The sequence below is a fragment of the Lissotriton helveticus genome, chromosome 6 (assembly GCF_964261635.1).
Source record: "Lissotriton helveticus chromosome 6, aLisHel1.1, whole genome shotgun sequence".
Lineage (NCBI taxonomy): Eukaryota > Metazoa > Chordata > Amphibia > Caudata > Salamandridae > Lissotriton > Lissotriton helveticus.
In genome coordinates this window covers 983,325,347-983,342,167 of record NC_136067.1, presented here as the reverse complement: position 1 = coordinate 983,342,167, position 16,821 = coordinate 983,325,347, and positions in this window count along the sequence as shown.

The window sequence follows — 16,821 nt, the reverse complement described above, 5'->3', positions numbered from 1 at the left end:
AACTCAGGGTTTTGTTGAATAAATTCCCCAGATAATGAAAATTGTCGACTTTCACGATAATTGAGTCATTCACCATATACCTGCGAGATTTTACCCCCTTAGGGCCGCAGACCATGGCAAAAGACTTTGTGAAGTTGACCCTTAGATCTAATCCTTGCATAAAAGCATCAAAAGCATTCAAACACGTTTGCATGCTATTGGCGGTTAGGGTCATTAGCACTGTGTCTTCTGCATAAGATAACATCGGTATCCGTTTACCATTAACCTGGGGGAAGTCTGCACAACTTTCCCACAAATAACCTTCCAAACCGTTGGTGTACACCAGAAACAAACAAGATACATCCCTGGCGAACACCTTCAGTCGATGGGATAAGCTTTGTCTTCTCCCCACCTGGGCCAAATCGGATCCTCACTGTTGTGACGGCATGCAGTCTGCGGAGAAGGGTGACCAATGGTTCTTCAAACCCCATGGTCTCCATCATCTGCCACAGTTTGCCTCTGCAAACAGTGTTCGAGGCACTGGATAAGTCCATGAAGGCCAGGTGGATAAAATATATATGTAAAAATTCCTAGGCAGTCTATAGTGTCAAATAAACAAATTAACAGACCCAAGGCAAAAACCACATAAACTAATGTACTGAATAAAATAAAATCAACAGTTTTTAATACATACACATGTAAAAACCATATGGAGAATCAAGGAGTGATTCACCTATATGGTACAATTGTAAAAATACAGAAAATACATAATTTTAATACATTTCAAAATATAATGACAAGGTTAAAAAAGTGGAGACAACGCAACCATCAAAATTGTGTCCCACAACCGATTGACAATACTGTACTCCAGGTGGATAAAACCATGCTTGGCCTTTATGTACTTACCCATAATTAAAGCCAAATTAAGGCACTGCTCTGTGGTTCCTTTTCCCCTCCTAAACCCATACTGGGAATCCACGATAATACCTGATGACTCCGCCCAGGTTTCCAGGCGTGCCAATATCACCCTTCCCATCAATTTACAGGACCCATCTATTAACGATATCGGTCTGTAGCAGCACGGATCACCTTTGTCCCCCTTTTTAAATATAGGTACCACTACCGCCTCTTGCCAGGAAGTCGGAATACGCCCTACCACAACTGCTCTAAATAAATTTAATAAGAGTGGTGCCCACACCTCAACGTTGTATTTAAAAAGATCCAGAGGGACTGAGTCCGGCCCTGGGGCCTTTAGTGGGGTACCCTTCCTGAGAGCGTCCTCTACCTCTGAGAGGGTGAGTGAAAGGCTAAGCGTTAGGGCTGACTCCAAATTGAAATCACTAGCCCCCTCATTAGGAATTGACAGCGTCACCCCTTTTGGGTTAAAAATTCTTCCATAGTGTGCTTCCCAGGTATCCCCTTGTGGAGAAGCGTGGCTCAGTGGTTAGAGGCGGCAGACCCGGAAGCTGAGATCGGCCATGGACCAGGGTTCGATTCCCCGCCTCGGCGGGTCTCGGGCTCAAAATTCCACGGACTCGACAATTCTCGCTCCGGTGCCTACTCGACTCATGGGGTCACACTCTGCGACTCTGGGCAATAGCTTGCTTAATCTCCACTACAGCCCCTCGTGGCGGGATGCCTGGCTTTCACCTTGTGGATACCCTGCCAGGGTATCTCACAGGGGAATACCAGGACGGGTTCCCTAAGCAAGCGCCTTGAGACCCCTGGGTGATTCGTGCGCTATATAAGTCGAAATACATTTACATGTACATATGCACCAACATGTTGCCCTTTTGGTCGCTCTTTAGGAATGGGCGGTTTATTACCTCTCAAAAAAGCCTACTATCCTTAAGTTCTGAAGCTTTTCCTAAATCATCCCATGCCTTTTTCCTTAAATCTAATTTTTGCCTAATAATAGCGTCTCTATAAATTTTCCTTGACTTTCGAACCAGCTCCCTATCCCGCGGCACTTGATGTAATGCCTTCGTTAGTCTAGTTTATGCTTTGGAACATTCTGCATCAAACCATTTACAGCCATTTTCTTTTTTCCCACCCACAGTTTTTAAAAGGTGAGATGCACTGGCTTCGAGTCAGAGAAAGAATTAAGTTTAAATCCATGTGTATCACTCATCAAGCTTACTGGAAAGCAGTCCCAATAATTAGTCGGTCTCTGATCACCCCTTATTTTCCAAAGAAAGAGCTTCGCTCCTCCCATGCTTTTCTGGCAGCAGTCCCTCGGATCCGGAGATCCAGGGCAGGAGGCCGGTCCTTTTCTTATAATGCCCCCAAGCTATGGAACTCGCTCCCCCTGCACCTAAGATCTAACCCCAATCTGTCGACTTTTCGAAGACAGCTTCAAACTTTTCTTTTTAATTAATTAAGCCTCCTTGGACCGACTCTCCGGAAGGTTCAATCTAGTTCTTAGCGCCTGGACACCTCAGGGCAGCTGCTGCGCTTAATAAAACCACTTTTAATTTCATTTCATTTCATTTCATGCTACATTGCCTAGAAAAGCCTCAAAATTCTTCATTATTACATCCGGCTCATTGGTGGCGGTTAAGCAAGCATCTATCCGTAGTTTGTTTACTTTAACATTTTCCACCTCGAGTTGCCATGCGTCTACCTTATCCCACTTTAGGGTGACCCCCTGATTCTGGCTAAATGTTATTGGCTGTTCCAGGGTCTGAACTCTCTCAAGAGCAGGACTCAAACTTAAAATTAAAGGGTTATGGTCACTGCACAACACATTACCTGTAGGAAGCAAAAGGGAATCTAACTTATTCTTTAAAGCCTGACTGTAAATACTTGGACTCTGAGTATAGCCCTCAGGTGCTCGACAGAACTTAACGCTTATGCCAGCTAGTGTAAACCCAAACAAGTACCTACTATCTGGATGTACAGGAGTACTAAAGAATACATTTTTCAAATCAATGACAGAGCAGAAAAAGGAATCATCGTCAAGAGCGTAGTAATGTCTGGGACCACTGGAAACTGGGGAACCACTATTTTATTAACTTCACGCAAATCAATCACAAAATGATGAACATCTTTCTGATCATCACGGGAACCTGAGGGTGTCTGTTTAAGAATTGGAAGAATGGGACTATTACAAATATTGGCAGACGTCTCCTCAACCACTCCTTTCTTAGTCAAATCCTAAATAATTTGCAATAATGTTCGCTCTCCTGCCTGTGGTATTTTACACTGGGAAGTACGAGGCAGAATAGCATTGTCTTTAATTTGAATCGAAAGCGGCAGAATATGCAAAAATTCCCACATCAGTATCATCCATCCCCCATAAAGTGGATGGTATGTCAGCAAATTCAGTAGAAAGAGGGAGAGAAAGACACTGTCTAGTACTCACATTTGGGCCCATCGCCAAATAAACACCTTCCAGAGAACAATAAGTAGTAGCATGCAATTTTTTCAAGAAGTCCAAACCCATCAGATTTTCACCACAATTAGATGTCAACAAAAATGTAGAATCTACAGTAAAAAGACCAACAGTCGATGCAAGGGGTCATGAAATGGGGCTCACAACTGGTACAACTGAAAAACATACCGAAACATAAATTATGGCCAGACAGAGCTGCCCCAGGGACCATGTTTCAAGAAACAGACCTTTTGGTCACACCTGTGTCCACATTTTTTTTTTTTTTGTCAAACCTTGTAGTTCCGCTGGTATATAAGGCCCAAGCTGGTGTAGAGGCATCTGAACTGGCCCCCCACTTTGTCCCTGGCTGTCCTAGCTGTAAGACATTCCTGTCACTTCTTCCATATCATAATCATCATGGTAATGCTGTCCATCACGAGGGTCATAAAAGTAATTATTATCAGAAAGATCCTGTGGGGCTGCAGTGCTCTGAGCCCTATCAACCCCACCAGGTCCATCACCTTGTCCACAAGAACCTTGTCCTCTAGGGACCACTACCTTCTGCAAAAGCAAGGGGCACTTGCTACACCAATGACCCTCTTTCTTACAATATGTACACTGATTCAGCCCCAGAGGCATCGTTTTTAGCTGTCTACAAGTACACGGAAGCTGTCGGGCAGGACCATCATGCCCTCTACCATTCCCTCTAAATACCTGTTGCAACAACACCTTTGTCATCAAATCCTTATGCTTTTTCTCTATCCTTTCTTTCTCCTCATTGCCTCAATGTTCATAATATTGGGCCATGTTCAAAATAACAGAAAGGGAAGAGGTGGACCAGGTACTTTCAGAAGCCTGTAATTGAGTCGCAATTTCAGGAAGTAAATTAGAGACAAATCTGTTAACAAACAATTGAATACCTCCCTCAATAGACAGATCCTGCCCACTGTAATCCAAAAATGTATCCTCAAAACCGGCTGGAAAAAATTGGACACACTCTCATCTTTCTTTTTGTGACAAGCCATCAACTTATCCCAATCTACTTTCCTTGGCGGAATAAAGAGAATGCATATATGTAATAATGCAGCCTGGTAACACTAAAATCTCAGCTGGGGGCTTATCACCTGGCTTTATTTCCGGATCCATGCTTTAATTTGATCCCAAATACCACCCAACTCCGGAACATGCTCTTGAGTATGAACCTGCCTCCAAATAGCAACCAGAACAAGAAGACCTAAAACATTTCAATATCAGCAAGAGCCATTACCGTCGAAGAAGCGGCTTTGTTCAATTCCTCATAATAAGCAGTAGGATTTTTCCTAGGGTTAAGCAGATGAGTCTTAAGGGACAGAACCTCACTCCTCTTCCACAGAGTATGAACCCACTGTTCTTGGAATCAGGTCGCCACACCCGCCCAAGTAATATTACCCCGCTGATCCGTTAACTCTGGTATCTCTGGGTAATATATGGGATGAACTTCTCGCATCGGGGTAGGACTCTTTTCATGCAACCTGCCCCTATAAGCAACCAATGTAGTAATATTCCTGAAAACTTGTCCTGGGTTCATTTCACTGTCATACACACGGTCTCTAATATCGAGTACAATTTGTGGCACATCATTCCCAAAATGTTGCTGCCAAAGGCCAATCAATCTAGACGATATATGTTTAAGAGGATGTTCTGTATAAAAGGTTCATGACCTTTCATCACACCCCAAACATCCTCCGCACTATAAATGGGATTACGGTTCCACTGCTCACCCTGATTAGCTATTACCTTCTTCTTCTCATCCCCACCGCGGACCGGTCAAAAGGGCCCATACTTTCACTAAACTTTGCCAAATCTCTATCCTCAAGTCCACATGTTGACGTCTCAGTACTCAATAATGCTGGGAAATGAACCATCAAAGATGGAGAAGTAACAGAAGCACTGGGTAGGATAGTCGCAGGTGGGTATTCTGGGGAGAGAGAGTTGGAGAAAGAAATGGCAAAACAATAGGTGTACTAACAGTCACAGTTGCCACAGGTGGCGAAGACAAAGAAAGAGGAGAGGGAGGAGCCGAAGCCACAGCCGTCAAGATGACAGCAGTAGATACAGGGACAGTAGAAACAGCAGTAATGGGTGGCTGTGATGGCGCAGGGAAAGTAGCACATATTATTTGCGGGAGATATGGAGGTGGAGGCGGAGGTGGGGTGTCTAACAATTCTTCCACAAAGGCATCTGTTTCCTCTTGAACACATTCAACTCCCTTCTCCTGATTTTCTCTATCATATGCAACAGCTTTCTGAGCCAGTGTCTGCATCTTCCCTTTTCGTGCATCCTTTTCCATTTTTAATCGTATCCACCTAGCTGGTTTTTGCCACATTCTGAGGGAATCAAACATAGACGGTCTACTTCGTCTTTTGAACAGCTGTTCCTGGAAATATCCAATCTTTTGTTCATCAAAAGTGCCCGTCAATGGCCACTGTAGCTTGACATTGTCCCTCGTATATTTGTGAAATAGGGCCATATGTATCAAGCTATTTTGCTTTCACAAACGCTTCGAATCGCAAAAATACAGTGTTTGCGATTGCAAAATAGCATGTACCAATGTATGACAGTGTTCCGCATTGCAAAATGGATATTCACAAAAATTGCGATTACCAATTTTTCAAATATGTAGAAATCAGTATTTTGCACCTTTATTTTACCACCAACTCAAGCCAGGTGGTAACCAGGTGCAACCTATTTAAACAGGCCTAGAATGCCTCAGGGTCTTTCACAATGGCAGCACTGTATGTCATAACGAGGAGGATGCAGATTTAAGCAGCAGCACCGAGAAGGAGAGGAGACAGGAACGCGTTTTCAGAATGCGCATTACCCAGTTCCATCAGACAGAGGTAGAAACACATGAGAAGTATAGGCTGGACTCACCTACTATACTAGACCTGATAGATGACCTAAAACCTATGCTTGCACTTCCAACCCGCAGGAACCAAACCATTCTGACTCATGAGCAGCTCCTCTGTTCAAAGCACTTACTAGCATCAGGGAGCTTCCAGGGGGTGATAGCTACAGCAGGAGGGGTGTCCCTGAGTTGCCTGTCGTGCTTCTTTCATGCATTCTTGGATGCAATAGTACAGAGGATACACCATTATATCAGATACCCCACCACACAACAGGCATTGCAGCAGAAAAAACTGGATTTCTACCAGATAGCCCAGTTTCCCCATGTAATTGGCTGCAATGATGGGACACATGTAGCCCGATCAGATAATGAGTACAAATTCAGGAACAGGAAATCATTCCATTCACTGAACATACAGGTCATATGTAACACAAATCTCATTATAACAGATAAAGTGGCCAAATATCCTGGCACCACACACAATTCCTTCATTTTTAGACACAGTGCAATATGCACACGTCTCATTGGGGGTGAATTTGGCAACGGATACCTGCTAGGTAAATGCACGTCACTCACTCCGATATACTCCTTAGAACTGTAGAAATCGGACAGTGATTAACCGTATGTATTTCAACCTGTAGGTGACAGTGCACATGCTGTACGCTCATTCATCCTCACACCGTACCTCAATCCGGCTAATCAGAGTGAGAGAAAATACAATGGTGCACACAAGTCGATGCGCAGTGTCATCTAGTGGACATTTGGAATACTGAAGAGCAGGTTCCGCTGCCGGCACAAAAGTGGAGGAGCACTGCAGTATAAGCCAGAGACCTGCTGCAAGATCATGGCTACTTGTGCCATGCTGCACCACGCTGCGACAACAAAAGGCATACCAGTTGAACTCCCGAATACAGAATCAGATGAGGATGAGTTACCAGGTCCATATCTCAGACCAGCAGGTGGTGTAGTTGCAGCAGATGGCAGACAGAGACGTGATGAAATAACACACAACTATTTCTAGGTGAGTAATGATGACCCAAAGCAAATCATGACTGTAGAATAACTGTGTTTCAATATACCTTAACGTCAGGTAAATTGTATTCACACAGCCTACAAATCAAAAGTAGTGGGTGACTTTCTGTTTCACATGTCATGTACGCAGGAAATGAGAAATGGAATGACATATGTATGTATGCCATGGGTTATATTACCCATTAGCATTCGGCTGTGGCAACACTGTCTATTTCTTCCATCCACGGACTGCAGTTGCATTCTCAGTGTGCTGACTGCCCTCCCTTAATGAGGCATCTGATGCTGTTCCCTGCCTCACACTATGACGTCTGGGTTCTGTCACTGGTGGGGTAATGCTGCTGCAGCTGAAGACCTCCTCACTGTCCCCTGCCCACAGAAGACCTGTGCCAGCTATGGTTGCTGTCTGTAGCTGGTCAACTGTATTGGTGACCTGCACCAAACCCTTGGCAACATCCTGGCTGCAGTGTGCCATTTAAAACTGCATCAACACTGTGCGTCTTTATAGTACAGATGTGACATTGCACAAATGGTTGACTGCCTTACTGTAATGATCCAGACAGGTGAATAGATGTTGTTTTTCCCTGCGTCTAGTTGCATGGTCCCTCTACATTGTAGCACAGAGCTCTTTGATGGTGCCAGTCATTTCCTTAATGCGGTCTACACATGCCTTATTGCCCTCTTCAACTGTGTGGTTTAGCTCTCTGATGTCCTCCTTTATGTCTGTGAGATTGTGATTGACAGACACCAGCTGCCTGTTCATTGACTGCATGCTTATTGCTTGCAGATGCTGAACCTTGACCATAGTGCCCTCCAGGCCAGAAAGTACAGAAGAATCATCTCCTACATCTGTGGTGTTTTGTGCTCTTGGCCTGTGTCTCCTGCAACTGCTGTCTCTACAGTGCATAGGAGGCTGCGCATGTTCCTGTCATGCCTGCTCTTTTTGCTCTAGATGTGGCTCATCCTGTATGCCTTCCAGTTCTCCCTCCAACTCCGGGAGTGGAGGCACAGTGTAACAGTGTTGTTTTTGGATAGGTGTTAGCTGTGTTGTCTGCTCTATCTCCTCTCCCCCTGCCTGGTCCTGTAGCTGTGGTGCCTTATCAGGTTCTGTTTCATCACCCTGTGTCGCAGGTTCACCTGTAAGTACAAGAGCACTACTTATTGTGTGTCCTGCTTTCTATTGTTCACTAAATAAACTTGGATACAGTTGGTGTACTTAACTGCTGTGTTTCATTTTGGTTTTACTGTTGTGTGTCAACTGCAGATACATTGCTGTGTGTCATTGCTCAATGGTATTATGTGTGTGACTACATCTCCCATGACTATAAATCACCACTGGGTATGGGCTCCCAAGCAGTAAGGCCAAACCCTGCCTTTAGTATATCGAACACAAAATGCCAATACTGCTACACAAATTTACCACTAATTATTCTGTTCTAAACACACGATCCAAACACTGTGCTAGAAGGACAATTTTTTCCATTCATTTATCAATTTTGCATTTTATTTGCACATTTTTTGATTTTAGTATTTTCAAACACGTTTATAAATTTTTCAAAAAGACGCATATTATACAACACATCACGAAAATATCAAAACCAACAATTTCTTATTTTCTACCACATTCATACTCATTCAACCGGGGGGAATTTTCTAGACACACTCAATACATTCGTCAAGATCACAATCTGAAAAAAGAATGAAATACTCTATTTATACAATTTATATACAATTTTTTAAGGAAACCATAGGGTATCAGTAGAGATATAAATCGTTAGTATCACATTATTTATATATTCTCTTATGGTTTCATTGTGACCACGTCACAGAAGCAGGTCTACGCGTTTCGAACTCTTTTAATGTAGAGTTCTCGTCAGGACCATAGACTGTAATGGAAAACAGAGAAACCTCTGTTAAAGTATATCATTTCATGTCAAAAAAGCTGCTATAGGATCTACACCCGAACCTCTGTCTCTTACCTCTTTCAATGTAAAACAGGATGTGTTCCTAAGTAAGCCAACGTCCGCGAAGCGGGACCACCTATATGATAAATATATCCAATTTTATACATGTAGCCCATATCCAGTTATTCTTCATGGCACACACTCTCTTGCATACTTACTTAAGGCTGATGCATGTTCATTTAATTCTGTAAGCAATAAACAGGGTACAGTGTAAGCATATTAGACCCCTGTTTATGGTCATTAGCGCATTGTTCCAGAACGAGTGGTGTAATCTTACCCAGTTTACGGGTTCTGTTCGGCGCTTTGATTGAGGACAGACGGCGGATTAAATCGCAGGGTTCACAGCGCACCTGCGGCGCAAGAATGCATTTGTTACTCACTCAGCGTCAGTAATGCGTGTGCCCTGTGTTTACACTCGTCTTCTATCCTGGACATACCGATTAGTTGTGGCGTGTTCTCTCCGTATGCCGGCTTCAGTCTCTGTTGGCCGCTTAGCGGGACGCTGTGTTGTTTATGTTTGTGAGTCACATGACTAGATCCGGAATTGCGGGCGCCATCTTTGCCTAGTCATGCTCGTTCTTCGAGCAATGGGCTTGTGTGTGCATCACTTGGATTTGGATAGATTTCTGTGTTCATTGTGTAAAATTATATAAAATCATGCAGGTGGATCGTCGGGTTTTACTCTCTCAATATAGAGCGATGTTTCTTTTTTGTGGGATGATGTTTGGGTACATCCTCTTTTATGGTGGCCATCTTTGATGTGGGACCTCGCTGTTCACAATGTATGGGGCTATAGTTTAAACATCTCCGAAAGTTCGTTTAACCCGTTAGATTCAATACAGCAATTAACGGGTTAAACGAACTTTCGGAGATGTTTAAACTATAGCCCCATACATTGTGAACAGCGAGGTCCCACATCAAAGATGGGCACCATAAAAGAGGATGTACCCAAACATCATCCCTCAAAAAAGAAACATCGCTCTATATTGAGAGAGTAAAACCCGACGATCCACCTGCATGATTTTATATAATTTTACACAATGAACACAGAAATCTATCCAAATCCAAGTGATGCACACACAAGCCCATTGCTCGAAGAACGAGCATGACTAGGCAAAGATGGCGCCCGCAATTCCGGATCTAGTCATGTGACTCACAAACATAAACAACACAGCGTCCCGCTAAGCGGCCAACAGAGACTGAAGCCGGCATACGGAGAGAACACGCCACAACTAATCGGTATGTCCAGGATAGAAGACGAGTGTAAACACAGGGCACACGCATTACTGACGCTGAGTGAGTAACAAATGCATTCTTGCCCCGCAGGTGCGCTGTGAACCCTGCGATTTAATCCGCCGTCTGTCCTCAATCAAAGCGCCGAACAGAACCCGTAAACTGGGTAAGATTACACCACTCGTTCTGCAACAATGCGCTAATGACCATAAACAGGGGTCTAATATGCTTACACTGTACCCTGTTTATTGCTTACAGAATTAAATGAACATGCATCAGCCTTAAGTAAGTATGCAAGAGAGTGTGTGCCATGAAGAATAACTGGATATGGGCTACATGTATAAAATTGGATATATTTATCATATAGGTGGTCCCGCTTCGCGGACGTTGGCTTACTTAGGAACACATCCTGTTTTACATTGAAAGAGGTAAGAGACAGAGGTTCGGGTGTAGAGCCTATAGCAGCTTTTTTGACATGAAATGATATACTTTAACAGAGGTTTCTCTGTTTTCCATTACAGTCTATGGTCCTGACGAGAACTCTACATTAAAAGAGTTCGAAACGCGTAGACCTGCTTCTGTGACGTGGTCACAATGAAACCATAAGAGAATATATAAATAATGTGATACTAACGATTTATATCTCTACTGATACCCTATGGTTTCCTTAAAAAATTGTATATAAATTGTATAAATAGAGTATTTCATTCTTTTTTCAGATTGTGATCTTGACGAATGTATTGAGTGTGTCTAGAAAATTCCCCCCGGTTGAATGAGTATGAATGTGGTAGAAAATAAGAAATTGTTGGTTTTGATATTTTCGTGATGTGTTGTATAATATGTGTCTTTTTGAAAAATTTATAAACGTGTTTGAAAATACTAAAATCAAAAAATGTGCAAATAAAATGCAAAATTGATAAATGAATGGAAAAAATTGTCCTTCTAGCACAGTGTTTGGATCGTGTGTTTAGAACAGAATAATTAGTGGTAAATTTGTGTAGCAGTATTGGCATTTTGTGTTCGATATACATCTCCCATGAAGCATTGCTGGGTGGCCAGGAAATTGTGGAATGGAGTAGCATTGATACTTTGATATTGAGGCAGTCCTGAGTGTGTTGTTTTGTGGGTAATGTGTCGGGCTGATTTAGCATGCATCTTACCTTGCCTGATGTTGGGCGTGGTTGAGCTGTCAATATCTGCAACCCTGCTGATGCTTTCTGGCTGTAGGGTGGTCTCCACCAAATCCTCAAGGGGTGTGGATGCAGGCTCAGTAGATGGACCTCCACCAGTTTTCTTCACCTCCGCAAGCCTGTTGGCAACCTTATCCTCAGCCCTAAAGCGCACATCGTACCAGCGCTTGAGTAGGTCCCCAGTGGAGAGCTGTGTGATACCAATGGCCTTTACCTTAGCCTGTATGTCCGGACAGATTTTTCACTTCTCTGACTCTGGGATGTGGAGAGATTTCTTGCCAAAAAGCAGTTCATGGCTCTTCACCGTCTCCTCAATGAGGACCTCAAGTTCTTTTTTACCACATTTTTGTTTCCTTTTCCTCACAGCTGCCTCCATTACCTTCTCCTGTGTATCCATAGTGTTTTGGATGGTGTCTTTGCACTACAGATGGACTTCAGAGTGGCGTGCTCCTGCTCCCAGTCTCTGACAAAACCTCAGGCAATCAGAAACCATACAATACCATACCATACCATATAACAAGGCAAACTAAACAAACAGCCAGCAGTTGAGGGTACCCCGAGTATGGGGGGGTCATAGTGCCTGTACTGCAAAGAGTGAACCCTGGTCAGCTAGGTCTGGGCATGGCTTGCAGTTTGGCCCGGCGAGTTTCCCACTCAGGAGGCCCCCCACCATCCTGTCCCTGTGCGCAACTTTGTCTGCTCATCCCTGGCTCAACCAGCACAACCAAGCTGTGAGCAAGCAACAAATCGAAACAGTTGAACAAATGCTTAGTTAATCCTCCGAGAAGCCTACAGCTCACAGGTGCATCATGAGTTCGGGGAGAGAAAGGCAACCAACCAATGCAGTGCCAGCCGGGAGGAAAGGAAATAGAAAGTGCAACGAGAAACTCGAACCGAACAAAGAACACGAAAACGCGCAGACTGGAGCCCGCAACATATTAGACCACCAAGTGTTGGTAGAGATAGACTCTGCCAACCCAAGTAGAGTGGCAATTAAGGGCTGTTAGAAAGAAATATTATGCTTAAGTATTATTCTATGTATGTTAGCATTCACTGCGCCATTTATTATTACAGTGACATTTTGTGTTATAATCAAAACCTATACTCCGCTATTGATGCAGCTTTGGCAGGGCTTGTGGTTAGGATACTTCAAGCACTTATTAACTTGGACTAGCCCAAGGATCATTTTATTGATCTGTAGTGAACTAAACTGAACACTCACTGAGAAATTGTCACAACTAACTGCACCCCATAACAGAAAACATATAATTTTTTATTAAAATCAAGTGAAACAACGTATTATTAAATAACTTGATAACAACAAGAGTTATGTTATGTTACTGACATTTAATATAGAAATTTCAGTGTGCGCTCTGATGGGGTGCAAGGAGGAGGTTTGTAAACCAGGTGGGCAGCTTGGGCTAAAGGAAATCCAATGATCCCTTATTGGGACTTCCAGGGCAGCTGGGATGGCAGCTCCATGTCCCTGCCTGCTCGCTGGGAAGGCAGTCCTTGATGGAAAGGCCCATCAGGCAGATCTGGGAGGCAGGTGTCGACCCGGGCCCCTGGGGCCCCCAGCGGCCCAGGCCCTGGTAGCAATCGGCTGAGAACTGCTTAATCACAAAGCGTCTGGAGTACCCTGTCCCTAATATTCCAGAAGAAGACTACAACCCGTGGCAGTGTGGAAGGCAGATGACACAGCTCAGGGCAGGGGTGTCTGCCCTGGGACCTAGTGGGGCCCAGTCAGAGCTCCTGGGCCGGGCCGAGCAGGGGAGGCAATCCCGGGCCCACAGAAGCTCATCCCAGGGGCTTGGCCATGCAGTGGGCCAGAAGACAGAGCCCAGGATGGGGGGCACCCTTCCCAGGGCCCACCGGGGCCCCAGTCGAAGATTCTGATTCAGGCTTGGCAAGGGAAGCTTTCCCGGGACAGAGGACCCCCATCCTGGGTCATTGGTAGTGGAGCAGGCAGGAGAACAGAGCCCAGGGCAGGGGTGTCTGCCATGGGGCCTGGCTGTGCTCCTAGACCAGGCCCCACTGGGGAAGCCTCCCCTGGGCCTGCAGGAGCCCATCCCAGGGGCTTAGCATGTGGTGGGACGGAAGACGGAAGATGGAGCCCAGGATGGGGGATCCACAAGCCAAGGCCAACTGGGGCCCTGGCCAGAGCTTCTGAGCTAGGCAAAGCAGGGGCAGTCTCCCTCGGCACAATGGACCCCCGTCCTGGAACTTTGACAGTGCGAAAGGCCAGGGAACAGAGCCCTGGGGCCTGGCGGGTCCCCAAAGCCCAGTCGGAGCTCTTGGACCAGGCTATACTGGGGAGGCCTCCCTGGGCCTGGTGGGGTCCTGGGGCCTGGTCGAAGCTACTGGGCCCGGCAGAGCTTGGGAGGCCTTCCTAGGCCCACCAGAGCCCATCCCAGTGGCTTGCCCATGCTGTGGGCCAGAAGACGGTTCCCAGGATGGGTGGCACTACCACAGGGTACACCGGGGCCCCGGTAGGAGCTTCTAAACCAGACCAAGCAAGAAAGCCCCCCTGGGCCCAATGGACCCCTGTCCCGGGTATTTGGCAGTGTGGCAGGCCTGGAGGACAGAGCCCATGGCAGGGGTGACCGTGCTGGGGTCTGATGGGACCCCAAGACCCGTCAGAACTCCTGGGCCTGGCCACACAGGGGAGGCCCTGTTGGGCCCACTGCAGCCCATCCAATGGGATTGGCCATGTGGTGGGCTGGAGACAAAACCCAAAATGGGGGGAACTCGCCCCATGGCCCGTTGGGGCCCAAATAGGAGCTTCTGAACCAGGTCAAGCAAGGGAAGCCTTCCCAGGCCTGATGGATCCTGTCCCTGACCTTTGACAGTGTGGCAGGCTGGAGGACGAGCCCAGTGCAGGGGTGTCCACCCTGGGGCTTGGTGGGGGACTGGTCATAGCTCCTGGCCCCGGCCATGCCAGGAAGGCCACCCTTGGTGCGCAGGAGCCCATCCCAGGGTTCTAACCATGTGGTGGGCCGGAAGACGAAGGCCACAAAGGGGGCCCCCACCGCAGGCCCAATGGGGCCACAGTCAAAGATTGAGAACCAAGCCAAGCAGGGGAAGCCTTCCTGGTTCCGATGGACCCCTTCCCAGGCTCTTGGCAGTAGGGAATGCTGGAGGAGGGAGTCTAGGGTAGGAGCACCTGCACCGGGGCCTGGCAGGCCCCGATTGGAGTTCTTGGACCCGGATGCACAGGACTCCATCCCGGGCACTCTGCCACGTGGCAGGCCTGAGGAAGGAAATCCAGATAGGGGAGCCTAACCCCAGGACCCACCGGGGTCCCGGGCCTGGGCCATCTGGTTACCAGCTGAGAACCATCAGACCACAAGTGGGTCCTGGGTACACTGTCTCTGCTAGTCAGGAGGAAGACTACCCTCCTTTCTCATAATCCACAAGCACTGAGTGACAAAGGGGGCCAAAGGTGACCAGGCACCCGGCCTCCTGGAGCTCTGGCTGGGCTCAAGGAGTCAAATGAGCCTTGATCTGGACTTCCAGGGAAGCCCAGCCATCTGGTTTGCCCCCCAGTGGAAAGCATGGCATGCAACCATATGGCCAGGCTCAGGGGGCAGTGCAGCCTACATACTCAGAGCCTTAGCTTGGCCTTAGGCATGGGGCTGTGAGGAGGACCCTGACAGAGCTCTAACCTGGTGTCCACAGCCCTCTTATCATGCAGGCGAGGCAGGGGATGCCTCTCCGGCCTGATGTAGCCCCTTCCTGGGACCTCAGCTATGTGGCAGGCTAGAGGACTGAGTCAGGGGCCCTTGGGCCCGGTCAGAGCTCCTGGACCCAGCCACGCAGGTGAAGACTCCCTGGGCCCGGCAAAATTATAATCACACATATTCTACCATTTTTGTTCCCTTAGATTTTAGACCCTAGCTCAGCCAACACCCAGGGAAACATAGCCAACCTAGGGCTATCTAGGGTGAGCTGACTTGCGTGGCTCACACCACGTTTTATTACCCTGAATACCTTGCAAACCTCAAATTTGTACTATAAAAAAATCTTTTTCGTCGAATTTCTGTGATGGAAGGTTCTAGAATGGGCAGGGAGCCACAAACTTCCTTCCACCCACCATTCCCCCAGGTCTCCCGGTGCAAATGGCAGTAGAAGCACTTCCCCTTCTCCAGAGGATAGACATTTTTGCAAAAATGAAATCGCACTGCTGTATACAGCAGAGGGTTTTCCTGGATGTGCACAGAGGATGTAATGGTTACGTCCCCCAAAACAGCCACCGTGGCGGAGGACTTAACCGATAGGTCCATGGCACAAAATACACAAAAAAGCTTCTGTGGGTGCAGGCTTCCCATTAAAATATTAGCAGAGTTCATTCTGGAGGACAATTCGAGTATATTTTAGTAGCCATGAACCTCAGAGCACACGCACACGCCTCTACACAATGCATGCAGCAGTTAATTATTGATTGTCGCTTTGGCGCTGTCTGCAAATGTATTTGAAATGATGCTATTGTGGCAGAGCCCACAGTAATAACGGGCACATTAGCTCTTTCAACAAAAGAGCCTTGTGACGCAGGCCCAATTTTCGGGAGCAAATAATCTGTCCGTTTTTATGCGGAAGTCGGAAACAGACCAGCATGTTAAGCAATAGTTCTGCTCCACTTTTCCAAGAATTTGAAATCACGTTTTTAGTTTGTCAGTGGCAGCTGGCATCACGCTGGCACCCAGCGGAAATCTCTGATTAGAGTCTAGTTACAGGATGAGTAATGCCCATAATTGTTAAAGTAAATCAAACACTTTGCTGATACATATGCGCTTCATTTGTAATATGTCTAGATAGGACAAGCAGAGCAGAGAACACTGCACATCTGATTGCTATTCACAAAACCTAAAATAGAGTTGCATTATTTATAACATTAAAATCTCGATGGATGTCGCAACCACATTTCAAATGAGTTCACCTCAGGCTTCTGCTGGTTTCTTCTGGCACTGAACAAATATGTTCTAATTTCAGAAATGATCTCTCAGCTGATAGGAATCTTTGAAGATGTGAGATGTGTGGGAAAATGACATCTATTAGGAACAAATCTGTGCTGAAAAGACTACCATATTTCAGTATTACAGTGTCTGTGATGTGGCATAAACTGACATATCTCCTCAGTACACTTTAACGCTTACAAACTTTAAAAAT